Source organism: Phoxinus phoxinus (assembly GCF_949152265.1).
Source record: "Phoxinus phoxinus genome assembly, chromosome: 25".
NCBI lineage: Eukaryota > Metazoa > Chordata > Actinopteri > Cypriniformes > Leuciscidae > Phoxinus > Phoxinus phoxinus.
The window spans coordinates 9181828-9194083 of NC_136900.1; positions in this window are offsets into that span (position 1 = coordinate 9181828).

Sequence of the window (12256 nt, forward strand, 5' to 3'; positions counted from 1 at the left end):
GCAGGTGGAGCTGCTCGGCCACCATCCCGATGGAGAAGGAGCCCGTGTCCCAGAGGCTTCCACCCGCCTCGCCTAATCATCCCTGCTCGCACGCACAGACACGGCCTCTACGGGCCCGTGAAGAGGAGCAGGACGACAGAGTAAATGCAACCGATCCTCCTATCCCGCAGTAAACCGCTAAACCCCTGCGCGTTCACTCATTTCGCACGCCATTCACGCCTCACACACACAGTTGTTGGAGGTGCGCGTCAAAGTGGCGACGTCTAGCGGTGGGACTGTGCCATTACAAGCAGAACTCACATACAAAAATACAAAAAATGTCAGCATTTGCTCACCATCAAACATTTATTGTGTTGTTTCTTCGCTGGAATTCAAAAGGAGAGCTGTTTTTCATAAAAGTGAATGGGGGAAGCTGTTTTTCAGTGAAAGTGAATGGGGGAAGGTGAGGTAGATTATATTGTAAAATATAGGCTATATATAATTTAAAAGTATGAACTTTGAGAAAGAAGTCTCTTCTGCTCACCAAGGGTGTATTTAAATCAAAAATCAATAAAAACAGTCAAATATTATTTCGATTTAAAATACCTGTTTTCTATTTGAATAGCTACATTTTAAACTGTAATTTATTCCTGTGATCAAAGCTGAATTTTCAGCATCATTACACTCTAAAAAATGCTGGGTTGTTTCAACCCAATTTTGGGTCAAATATGGACAAACCCAAACGTTGGGTTAAAAATGTAATTAAAAAATGTAACCCAACGGCTGGGTTTGTCCATATTTGACCCAAAATTGGGTTGAAACAACCCAGCATTTTTTTAGAGTGCAGTCTTCAGTGTCACATGATCCTTCAGAAATCATTCTAACATACTGGTTTGATACTCAAGAAACATTTCTGATTATTATCAATGTTTATTTATTTTTTTATTTTTTTGCTGTAGGCTAATATTAGTGAGCTTGCATGGTTATGCTACACATTATGCAACATCAATTTAAAATTTTTATTAACAATCTGCACATTGCATAACACAAAATGTTTGCATACGATTTTAAATAGTTAGTTTAAATAAGTGTTTACATGCAGTTTTAACCTTTCCCTGGCAAAGAGAGAGAGAGAAAAAAAAGGTTATTAAACATAATTGGTGAAAGATTGTGCATAATCACACTCATTCTCATCACATGTATTTGTATTCATATTTCCACATGCTTATTCCAAATATTGCTTAAATGTTAATTTCTGAAATGTCAATACTGCCGCAGCCGCTTCTACATGAGCGGGTAAATCTTGGCCCGTGTTTACACCTGGTGTTAAGAAGTGTTTTGGTCTATCGGATCACAAGTGGACGACACTAAATACAGGAGTAAACAGGTCTAAAAAGTTTGAGCTTGTCCACTTTCCACACTTCCAGAGGGAGTTGAAAACACATTCAGCCGGATTGCTTTCGTAGTGTAAACGCTCATGTGATCGAATGTGTTCAAACCGCCACAAGACCGTGATCTCTCCGTCTACTGATCTAATGAGTGACATTATAGGAAGAGCTCGAGCCAGACGGGGTTTAAACTTTATCGGCTGAAGACCCAAGTTTGGTTTGAAGACGAAAAACCCATAGACCCTCCCCTCGAAGAAATCAGGACAGAAGTGGATAAAAGTGGACAAAACGGATTAAAACACCAGGTGTAAACGGGAATGTGTCTCCCTCGTCTATTTGTGATCCGATCGACCAAAACTTACAGTAGGCTACTGGCATCTTAATACAGCTGTAAACAGGGTCTGATTTGTTAGCATCAGTGTAATGACACCCCGCAGAGATCTGTACTAATGCTCTAAAAGTCCTGTCCTTCAAAACGAGTGACTTTTGAAATAGAGATGGCCCTGATCTCTCTCTCTCTCTCTCCCTGCCTTTCTCTCAGTGTGGAGTATGAGGAGGATCATTTATGCAGTGGAGAAAAACAGCAGGCGTCCTTCTGAGAACATCATCTCTGGCCGTAGAAATGAATTTCTACTCAATTCCACACAACCCAGGCCTGATGGCGTCCTCTCACAGGAGCAGAACCTCCCGCTGCGAATCATTCATCTTTAACGCTGGTTAGTTCATTTTGTTCACCTTAATGATTTTGAGAACTGCCCCCCTACCGGCCCGGTTAATTCAGAGCGCAGTTTGGCGGCTGTTGAGACGGATAATGTACCGGAGAGACGGAGCAAAGGTCAGTGATTGAGGCGAGCGCGCGCCGCTAAAGTGAGGAACGCTGATTAAAACGCTTTTGTTTGGCTCACGTGATCTATGAGTTTCGATTTAGAAACATTAACAGTTATTTAACTGCACGGGATGAGGAATAAATCCAGCACATTCACCCTCGGGACCCTCAGTGAACAGAGCACTGATAATAATGCTCTTATTATATAACCTTTAATAAAACTGCCGGAAGGATGACTTGATGCTCAATGAAGTGTGTCCGATGGCATGTGCTGCCCTTACGGCCACCTTGTGTCACTTCAGCGCGTGTGTGTGTGTGTGTGTGTGTGTGTGTGTGTGACCTGCTGAAAAACTCTTGCTTTTATTCTTATTTTACAAAAAAAGTACACGTTGCATATGATATGCTTTGTGTGTTTTGTAAGCCTGAGGAAGGTTGATTGACCGAAATGTTGCTATGCTGGAGGTTTGAATGTTGTGGTTATGCATTTTTCGAGTGTATTTAGAATTTTGAAACATTTATAAAATGTATTTTGAATTATTAGATTTCTACAAATTGTTTTTGTTTTAAACAAATATGGCTGCCATGAGGCAATTTCCTGTATGTTTTTATGCAGTTGACTCCCTGACATTCTTGTAATTTGTCTTGTATGCTACGTAAAGTTTGCTATTTAAGAAGTACAGTAGTGCAGATACAGTACATGAGATATAATGTCAACGCAGCATCTTCCAGCAGTGTGTGTGTGTGTGTGTGTTGATCCAAGAAGAAAGGACATGGCAAACCTCATCCAAGTAATTACCCACAATTCATTCTGGTCATCTCATGCAAAAATCAGCATTTACATGAGGTCAATTAAAAATGCCACACACACACACACACACACACACACACACACACACACACTCTCTCTCTCTCTCTCTCTCACTCTCTCTCTCTCTCTCTCTCTCTCTCTCTCTCTCTCTCTCTCTCTCTCAAGCAGGGTTCGAAATGACTTAGGACTCTTGGGGGGTCCCCTAAAATTGAATTATTAAATTAAAAAAAAATTCTGAAGAATACCTTGCTTCACTACTGTAGGCAAAATTATATGGACCAATGTTGAAGGTGGGATAATGGTCTTGGATGTTTTTCATGGTTTGGGCTAGGCCCAGTATTGTAGTGGTGTCTGGAGAAGTGGCTATAATCTAACAGGTAAACCTCTAACTCTGGAGCAACAAAGTTACAGCACCTTAAATAAATCCAAATCCCTGACATGACAAAGTGAATAACAGGTCATTCTGTCCTTGAGCAAGGAAGTTAACTCTAAATACACCAGGTGTACTCATTATGGCAGCACCATGCACCTTCAAGGGGTTTGATCAAATACAAATGGCATTTCTCATCCCTTATGTTACATTAAATGTAATTTGTAAAACAACTGGCCGCTGGATTGAAAAATAATGATGTCTGAAAAGACTGTACCTACATTAGAAGGTTTACTTTGTTTCAAAGTAGTCAATCCATAACCTGATCTAAAATATTTAGGGACACGTAAAAAAAAAAAAAAAAAGTAAAATATTCTAACATGACAATAATCCAATAGTAACCACATTATTCAAAATCAACATGTCCAGGCACATTTTATTTATTTGTCTTAACTAGTTCTCAAAATTAAAATGAAGAAAAATAAAATTTAATATTATAATATGAGTGTTAAAGGGATACTTTAAAATGAAAATTCTGTCATCATATACTAACCCTCATGTGGGTTTAAACCTGTATGAATTTCTTTCTTCTGCTGAACAGAAAGGAAGATATTTAGAAGAACGTCAGTAACCAAACAGTTAACTGGTCCCATTGACTTCCATAGTATTTTTTTTTCCTACTATGGAAGTCAATGAGACCAGAAACTGTTTTTCAGAAACAATTCGACACAACTACACAAGCATTTTTAACCCTTGTGCATTGTTCAAATTCCCATCCTTTCGTTATGTTCGTGGCTGAAAACAGCCACTACTTTAAACTGCTGTAAAAATTGATCAGATAAATATTTTTTTGCCATTTTTTTTGCATAAATCTATTAATCAACCTCAGTCCTGTTCAAAACTACTAAATGTTTTAAAAAAAATCAAGATTTTAACTCTTTAATTGCCAAATTCATAAATTATGTAACTGATTAGGGAGGGGAAAAAACACAAAATTACTTATTTTCAATATAAAATGTGATTGTGGACTGGATTTTTTTTTACCTTTTATCACAGTCTTGGACATGTCAAAGATTAGAAACAACATTGGTTTTGATGCATTGTTAGTTTTTGTGCAGCATCAGATTTTAACTTTTTCTCCCTCATTTACTGTTCGTGGCTGTTTTTGCCCCATTGACTTCCATTATAACCAAATTTTTTGATTGCAAAGCCATGACACCATAAAATCATGCATTTTTGATTGTTGGTGGTTTTCCCTGTTGGGAAGAGGTAAAAATTAAAAATTTTACTGTTGATAACCAGGTGGCACCATTAACCCTTTATATAGGCCTGTGCAAAAAAAAGCTTAGTTTCTGGCTTTTACATGGAGTTATATGAAGTATAATAGCATAATAAAGTGTGTGTGTGTGTGTGTGTGTGTGTGTGTGTGTGTGTGTGTGTGTGTGTGTGTGTGTGTGTGTGTGTGTGTGTGTGTGTGTGTGTGTGTGTGAGAGAGAACTTGATGCGTCTGAGAAAATCAAAATATGCACCTCAGCTCTCAGAACTACATGGAGTAAACAAAAACAAAGTAAGTGTATTTATGCATCTGCTGCCTTTTGATAATGAGAAATGCAGACTAAACAAAAACTAAGCAAGTGGATTTGAACACTTGCATGCAAGCCTGCTGGTCATTTGATGGTGAGAAGAGCAGCAAGCAACATGAGAAAGGGCTTGACTTGTAGTGAAGTTTTAGAGATGATCATGCAGCCCGACCCCTCCAGCGAGCTGCAGGATGTATTGTCTTCTCCCTCTGACACCACAGACTCAGGAGAGTCAGACCATTATTTGGATGTGGCACCCTCATCATCCTCTCTAGCTTCCACTGAAGGCGAGGAGGATTCGGAAGATCCTGGGTCTGGGTGGATTGTGAGAAACGGTGAAGTTTGGTTTTCCACCAACGCGGAGACAACTCCCTTTCTTCAGCCTGCCAGAGGCGTGACTTCATGGCCGACGCGCTATGCCATCGCAAGGGTCCAGAACATTGATTCTGTGTTCAATCTGTTTTTTACGGGCGCCGCACAATGAGAAACTGGACCGGGGTGGACTCCACAGATCTCCGTGCCTACATGGGGCTACTGATTTTGGCCGGCGTCTACAGGTCCAGAGGGGAGTCCACACGTTGCCTGTGGGATGATCACAGTGGTCGTGCGATTTTTAGAGCCACCATGTCCCTCTCAAGATTCAAGAAATCACCAGAGCTCTACGTTTTGGAGGTTGGTCATGCTGACAATGAGGTCAATCATCTCGTCGGCCCTGGAGTCACGCCTCTGGCAGGCTGAAGAAAGGGAGTTGTCTCCGCGTTGGTGGAAAACCACACTTCGCCGTTTCTCCCAATCCACCCAGACCCAGGATCTTCCGAATCCCCCTCGCCTTCAGTGGAAGCTAGAGAGGATGATGAGGGTGCCACATCCAAATAATGGTCTGACTCTCCTGAGTCTGTGGTGTCAGAGGGAGAAGACAATACATCCTGCCGCTCGCTGGAGGGGTCAGGCTGCATGATCATCTCTAGAACTTCACTGCAAGTCAAGCCCTTTCTCATGTTGCTTGCTGCTCTTCTCACCATCAAATGACCAGCAGGCTTGCATGCAAGTGTTCAAATCCACTTGCTTAGTTTGTTGTTTAGTCTGCATTTCTCACCATCAAAAGGCAGATGCATAAATACACTTACTTTGTTTTTGTTTACTCCATGTAGTTCTGAGAGCTGAGGTGCATATTTTGATTTTCTCAGACGCATCAAGGTGAGTTCTCTCTCACTCACACACACACACACACACACACACACACACACACACACACACACACACACACTTTATTATGCTATTATACTTCATATAACTCCATGTAAAAGCCAGAAACTAAGCTTTTTTTTGCACAGGCCTATATAAAGGGTTAATGGTGCCACCTGGTTATCAACAGTAAAAATTTAAATTTTTTCCTCTTCCCAACAGGGAAAACCACCAACAATCAAAAATGCATGATTTTATGGTGTCATGGCTTTGCAATCAAAAAATGTGGTTATAATGGAAGTCAATGGGGCAAAAACAGCCACGAACAGTAAATGAGGGAGAAAAAGTTAAAATCTGATGCTGCACAAAAACTAACAATGCATCAAAACCAATGTTGTTTCTAATCTTTGACATGTCCAAGACTGTGATAAAAGGTAAAAAAAAATCCAGTCCACAATCACATTTTATATTGAAAATAAGTAATTTTGTGTTTTTTCCCCTCCCAAATCAGTTACAAAATTTATGAATTTGTCAATTAAAGAGTTAAAATCTTGATTTTTTAAAAAACATTTAGTAGTTTTGAACAGGACTGAGGTTGATTAATAGATTTATGCAAAAAAAATGGCAAAAAAATATTTATCTGATCAATTTTTACAGCAGTTTAAAGTAGTGGCTGTTTTCAGCCACGAACATAACGAAAGGGTAGTGAATTTGCCCAGAGTGTACTGTTGAGTTTTTGAAAATTTTCAAAGCATTTTCCTAAAATATGTGTAAAAATAAGCTTTGTCACCAAAAATCATTCCATTTGCTGAAACACGGAAAAAGTTATGGCCAAAATAAGACTCAAAAATACCCATAGTGGCTGAAAACAGCCACAACAGCACATAAGGGTTAACCGAACGTTAACGTTACTCTTACAACAGCCTATTGTCTAAATTACCGCGCTAAACAGCTGACGTTACGTAAACCGAGCGAGCATGAGAGCACCCGACTGCAGACGTCAATAATGCAGCGTAATGGAATAATCTCCCGATCAAACTCCGCTTCTCGAAAGTTATAAACTGCCTCAGGAACCCAGTTAAGGTACAAAAATCTATTCAACAAAAATAGTGATGGAGTTAAGTGTTTTTTCGCTCAGCCGAGCCGTGGAGTAGCCTGTGTCCGTCACTCACTCACTCATCCGGGCGTGCACTGCGGTCTCATGAGGAAACGCAGCTTTTTGATATAAAGTTTTTCCTATTCCCGAATACAAATATTTTTTTAAGTATTTGTTCGAAATAAGTATTTGTAAAAAACACGTTATTTGTGCCTTTCCGAATAGCTACCGTATGTATTTGGGTTCGGCTCCACCCCTAATACACATAACGTTACAGCTAGCAATAAACAAACATAGCCTACTCTTCTAATCATCATTACACTGGGTATCTAGTTAATGCAACTCGAACTCCTAATAGTTTACTATAAGCAATTACAGAGATATAAACATAATCAAAGCACTTACAGGATTTTCATTCTGGATTTCACTCTTTTGCCGCGTTCAGCAGCGGGAGCACCACAACAACAATCTGTGACTGTAAAAAAAAAGATGGACACGCATCTTCGCGTCTCGTCTGTGACGCTAATAACTGCCCTGATTGCTGCCTCACGCTAGAAAATAAATAAATTACTGTTATAAATATAAAACGTCACTGAAGACCTATAATTTTCACAATCATTTTTAATGTTAAAATATACTTGTCGGGGACCCCCCAAAATCCAAAAATAAATTATTATGGGGGGTCCCTAATGACTTATGGAGGGTCCGGGACCCCCCCAGACCCCCCTCATTTCGAACCCTGCTCTCAAGTCAGAAACAGCAGCATATGAAGATGAATGGTTTATTGCACACAATGAGAGTGTGTTTGCTCAAACTGACAAAGCTGTCTGCGCTGTGATATTTGAGTTATTTTCCATAACCTTTTTGAATAATGGGAAATGCCAGAATTTCACATGTATGTGATGCTTCACGAGCTGTTAATGACTCTGAAGGTGATGAATGAGACTCATTACTGTAATCTCACATGCTGCTGCTGCTTTATATCTATCTATCTATCTATCTATCTATCTATCTATCTATCTATCTATCTATCTATCTGTCTATCTGTCTATCTATCTATCTATCTATCTATCTATCTATCTATCTATCTATCTATCTATCTATCTGTCTGTCTGTCTGTCTGTCTGTCTGTCTGTCTGTCTGTCTGTCTATCTATCTATCGTTCTATCATTCGTTCTATCGTTCTATCTATCAATCAATATGTCTATCCATCTATCCTTTTATCTACCCACCCGTTTATATCCATCCATCATCTATCTAGATCCAAGATTTAAATAACTTTATTGGCATGGTGAAAGAAATATTTTCATTGCCAAAGCATTACTAACACTATACAATAAAAATACATAAATACATTATTAATAAAAAACAAAACAGACTGTCTGTCTGTCTCTCCGTCCGTGTATATATATATATATACTGTATATAAAATTGTATAAATAGGCTCTACATTTCATACATTGTTAGTAAGGGTCCAAAACGTGTTTGTGTATTAGGTTTTCCAGTGATCTATTCAGTCAGTCCATCACAGTTGCATCTGCTTCAGGTCTCTCTCTCTCTCTCTCTCTCTCTCTCTCTCTCTCTCTCTCTCTCTCTCTCTCTCTCTCTCTCTCTCTCTCTCTCTCTCTCTCTCTCTAAATATCCCTGTCTTCTCCTCTCAGAAAACCTGATTCCCATTGATTTAGTGACCTATATACACATTACCAGTCTCTCTGTCTCTCTTCCACATCCTCCATTCGCTCCAGTGGTCATCCTTCTGTCTCTCTCTTTATAGCTTATTTCTCTTCTGCCTTCACTTCTGCTAACTGCTCTTTCTCTCGCTCTCTCTCTCTCTCTCTCTCTCGCTCTCTCTCTCTCTCTCTCTCTCTCTCTCTCTCTCTCTCTCTCTCTCTCTCTCTCTCTCTCTCTCTGTGTGTGTGAGTTGGAGATGGGCTAATAATATATCATCAGGGTAAATCCTTAGAGAATATATATGTTTATGTTGAATATAAGCGCAGAGTCTCTCACGTTCTTGATGCTTAAAGGAACAAAGTAAAAATGTGGTCACAATAAATATGAATGTAACTGTATATATTTTTATTTAATCTGTTAAAGGTGAAGTAAGCGATTTCTTAGAAACGCTGTCGGAAGTGGATCGGACCAAGCACTAAAACAATACTTGTAGCCAATCAGCAGTAAGGGGAGGAGCCTGTGTTGCATAAGCCCATTTCACACAGAGATTCTGGAAAATACATGGATAATGTGCCCCAGAATTTGTCCCGGGATCGTTTGATTGCCACACTGCCAGTTTACGGAATCTGTGAGTGCTTTCACACACATCCCGTAAAGACACGTGACGTCAGGGTGTGACGGGTAACGTACGTGTCGAAATGATTTCCGGATTCGGTCGTACACTAACGCATCGCGTGCCGTTCCACAGAGCTGGCGAACGATCTCAGCTTCAGCGCGGATAGTGAGGAGCTCCTGGTCTCTGCTTCATTCCAGTTTACAGACATTTTTTCGTTCTTTCTTTGTTGATGACTAACACAAACTTTCTTCTAAGAGCAACAGAGTCGCACAATAACTAGCCTACGTCATTGCGATGGCAGGTGCGTCATCACCCCTACGACACAACGACACACCCCTTACGGCATTGGTCCTGGCTTTTGTTCACACGGGGCGCGTTCTGGGACTGATCCCGGCAATGTTACTATAGCTCCCCATCCCGGCATCATTCCCGGGACGTGTTTGCGTTCACACAGAAGGCACTAGCAAATTTCCCAGGATCAACGCGCTGTGTGAAAGGGGCTATAGGGTGTTGTGAATTTGGGGGTGGAGCTATCAAGATAGGGGCGTGGTAATTTGGGGTGGTGTTTGTTTTGGTGATTTCAAATATCAAGTTTCTCAGAAATCGCTTACTGCACCTTTAAAAATAAGCCAATGAAGTGTAATTTCTGGAAAGTGCTCATCATCTTTTCGTGTTTCACACATAGTAGCTTACGAGTTTAGTACGTTCAACTTTAGTCAAATAAAATAAAATAATTACAGACACTTTGTTTTTTAGGTAAGCTTTCCCCTTAAGAGTTCGTACTCGCGGGTTGTGTAATATTATTTCATACTTCAGACTCCCTCTGGTATCAAAGCCGCTCACCCTAAAGCATTCATCTAAACTTAGCAGTGATGTTCTCTTTGTGTTTACCTAGAGTGCACTTATAGTAAATGTGCAGTGACTCACTGTCTGAGGTCACGCATAAAGTGACCCTGCAGAGTGAACAGCAGTGAATGAGATCTGTAGTAAACAATGGCGCGGTCGATAAGAAACCTAACCCTCTAACTACATTGAATTTCACTATGGACACACACAGACTGTCTTTTGTGTTTGTTTGTGTGTCCCGCGTGTGTGTCCTGCGCGTCCGATTAAATTTCCCGTCTGGTTTCCCCTGGAAAACTAAAGACGGAAAAGAAAATCGAACTCTCGTATAAATCGCATTAAAGCTGTTTTTCCCCAGTGGTCACCACTATTGGACGAGTAGAGAAGCAAACTCGGGGGAGTTTTTGTGAAAAAAATTGAGTGTTTTGGACGAGTAACCCTCAGTCCTGTTGCTTTATAATGGGTGAATGTATCATTAAGAGTTGCAGCGCTCGTGTCTTACAGAATCACGTCACTCATATTTTCATAAACTGTGGCGTTTCCACAGAAATAAAATGATTTAGATCCGCTGCACCACAGCGACACCCAGCGGCCATGATGAGTACTGCACAAACTAAACGACCTTGAGAAAACATTATTCTTTCTAACACTGAAATAAAACAACAACAAAAAATACTAAAACCAATTCTTAAAAGACATACGCCTTTAATATGTATAATTTTACTTTTTGGTAAACAAGTAACACTTGTCTCGGCCATTTATATAAGTAAACATTTATTATCAGTTCATGTTTTCACAGTGTAAAATGTTTTATTGTATGACTACTTAATGGACTAAATTAGTTAGACATTCATACGTTTTTTTTAACTGCAAAACTTTTCAGCTTTTATAACTCTATAAAATTGATGGCATCGTTCAGACAGAACCAATACAGACACAAAATACGGTTATGAACAAATTCATTTTATTGAACAACAATCTGTGACAAGGAATTCAACATGATCAGCGTGTTTCTGCAACAATGACTAAAACAACAGGCATATTTCAGTCTCACACATGTGACTGTTTGTGTATCACTCACAACACTCACTCGACCTCGACATACAGATTGACGCTCTTTCAGAAGGGCCACATTGTGCATTTTGTATATGTAGTTAAAGTGCGTTATTGCACTTTTCCTCGCAGAGGAGGAAAGCAAAGGCTTTGTGGAGGAAGGAGGATCTATCTATAACTACAGGTCAACAGCAGCATGATTGAACCACGAGGAGAATACGGGTGAAACTCATGAAAAATGTCATATTTCACCCCAAAAATGTTTAATTTGTACATTATTTTCATTAAAATAATTCAACAAAGACTGTATTGCAGTAACCTAAAAAAAGCTTTATTTTCTTTTGCATCATGACTTTATTTTCATGAAAGTTACTGTAATACAGTTTTATATATTTATTATTATTATTTTACATTAAGAAAATTAAGACTTTTTAGGAACCTTTAATATTTTTTTGCATTGTGACATTGTTTTCATGAAAGTGACTGTAATACAGTATTTTGTTGTTTTATTATTATAATTTTCATTCAAAAATGAACACTTTTTGTGTCATTAATTAAATGAAAGTTACTGTAATCCAGCAATTTTTTTTGCTTCATTTGCATTAAAATAATGTAAAAATACCCCCAAAATTAAAATGTTTACTTAATTAATATTACTATTATTATTTATACCATTTTTAGGTTCCTTAATATATCATATTTATTTATTTATTTTAGAAATGAAATATGACCCAGACATGTTTTCATGAGATTCAGCCATTGTTGTGTATTTTGATTATTTCTTAATTATTGCATAAATATGTGCTGGTCCTTCAATATCTTCATTATATGAAGACCGAAA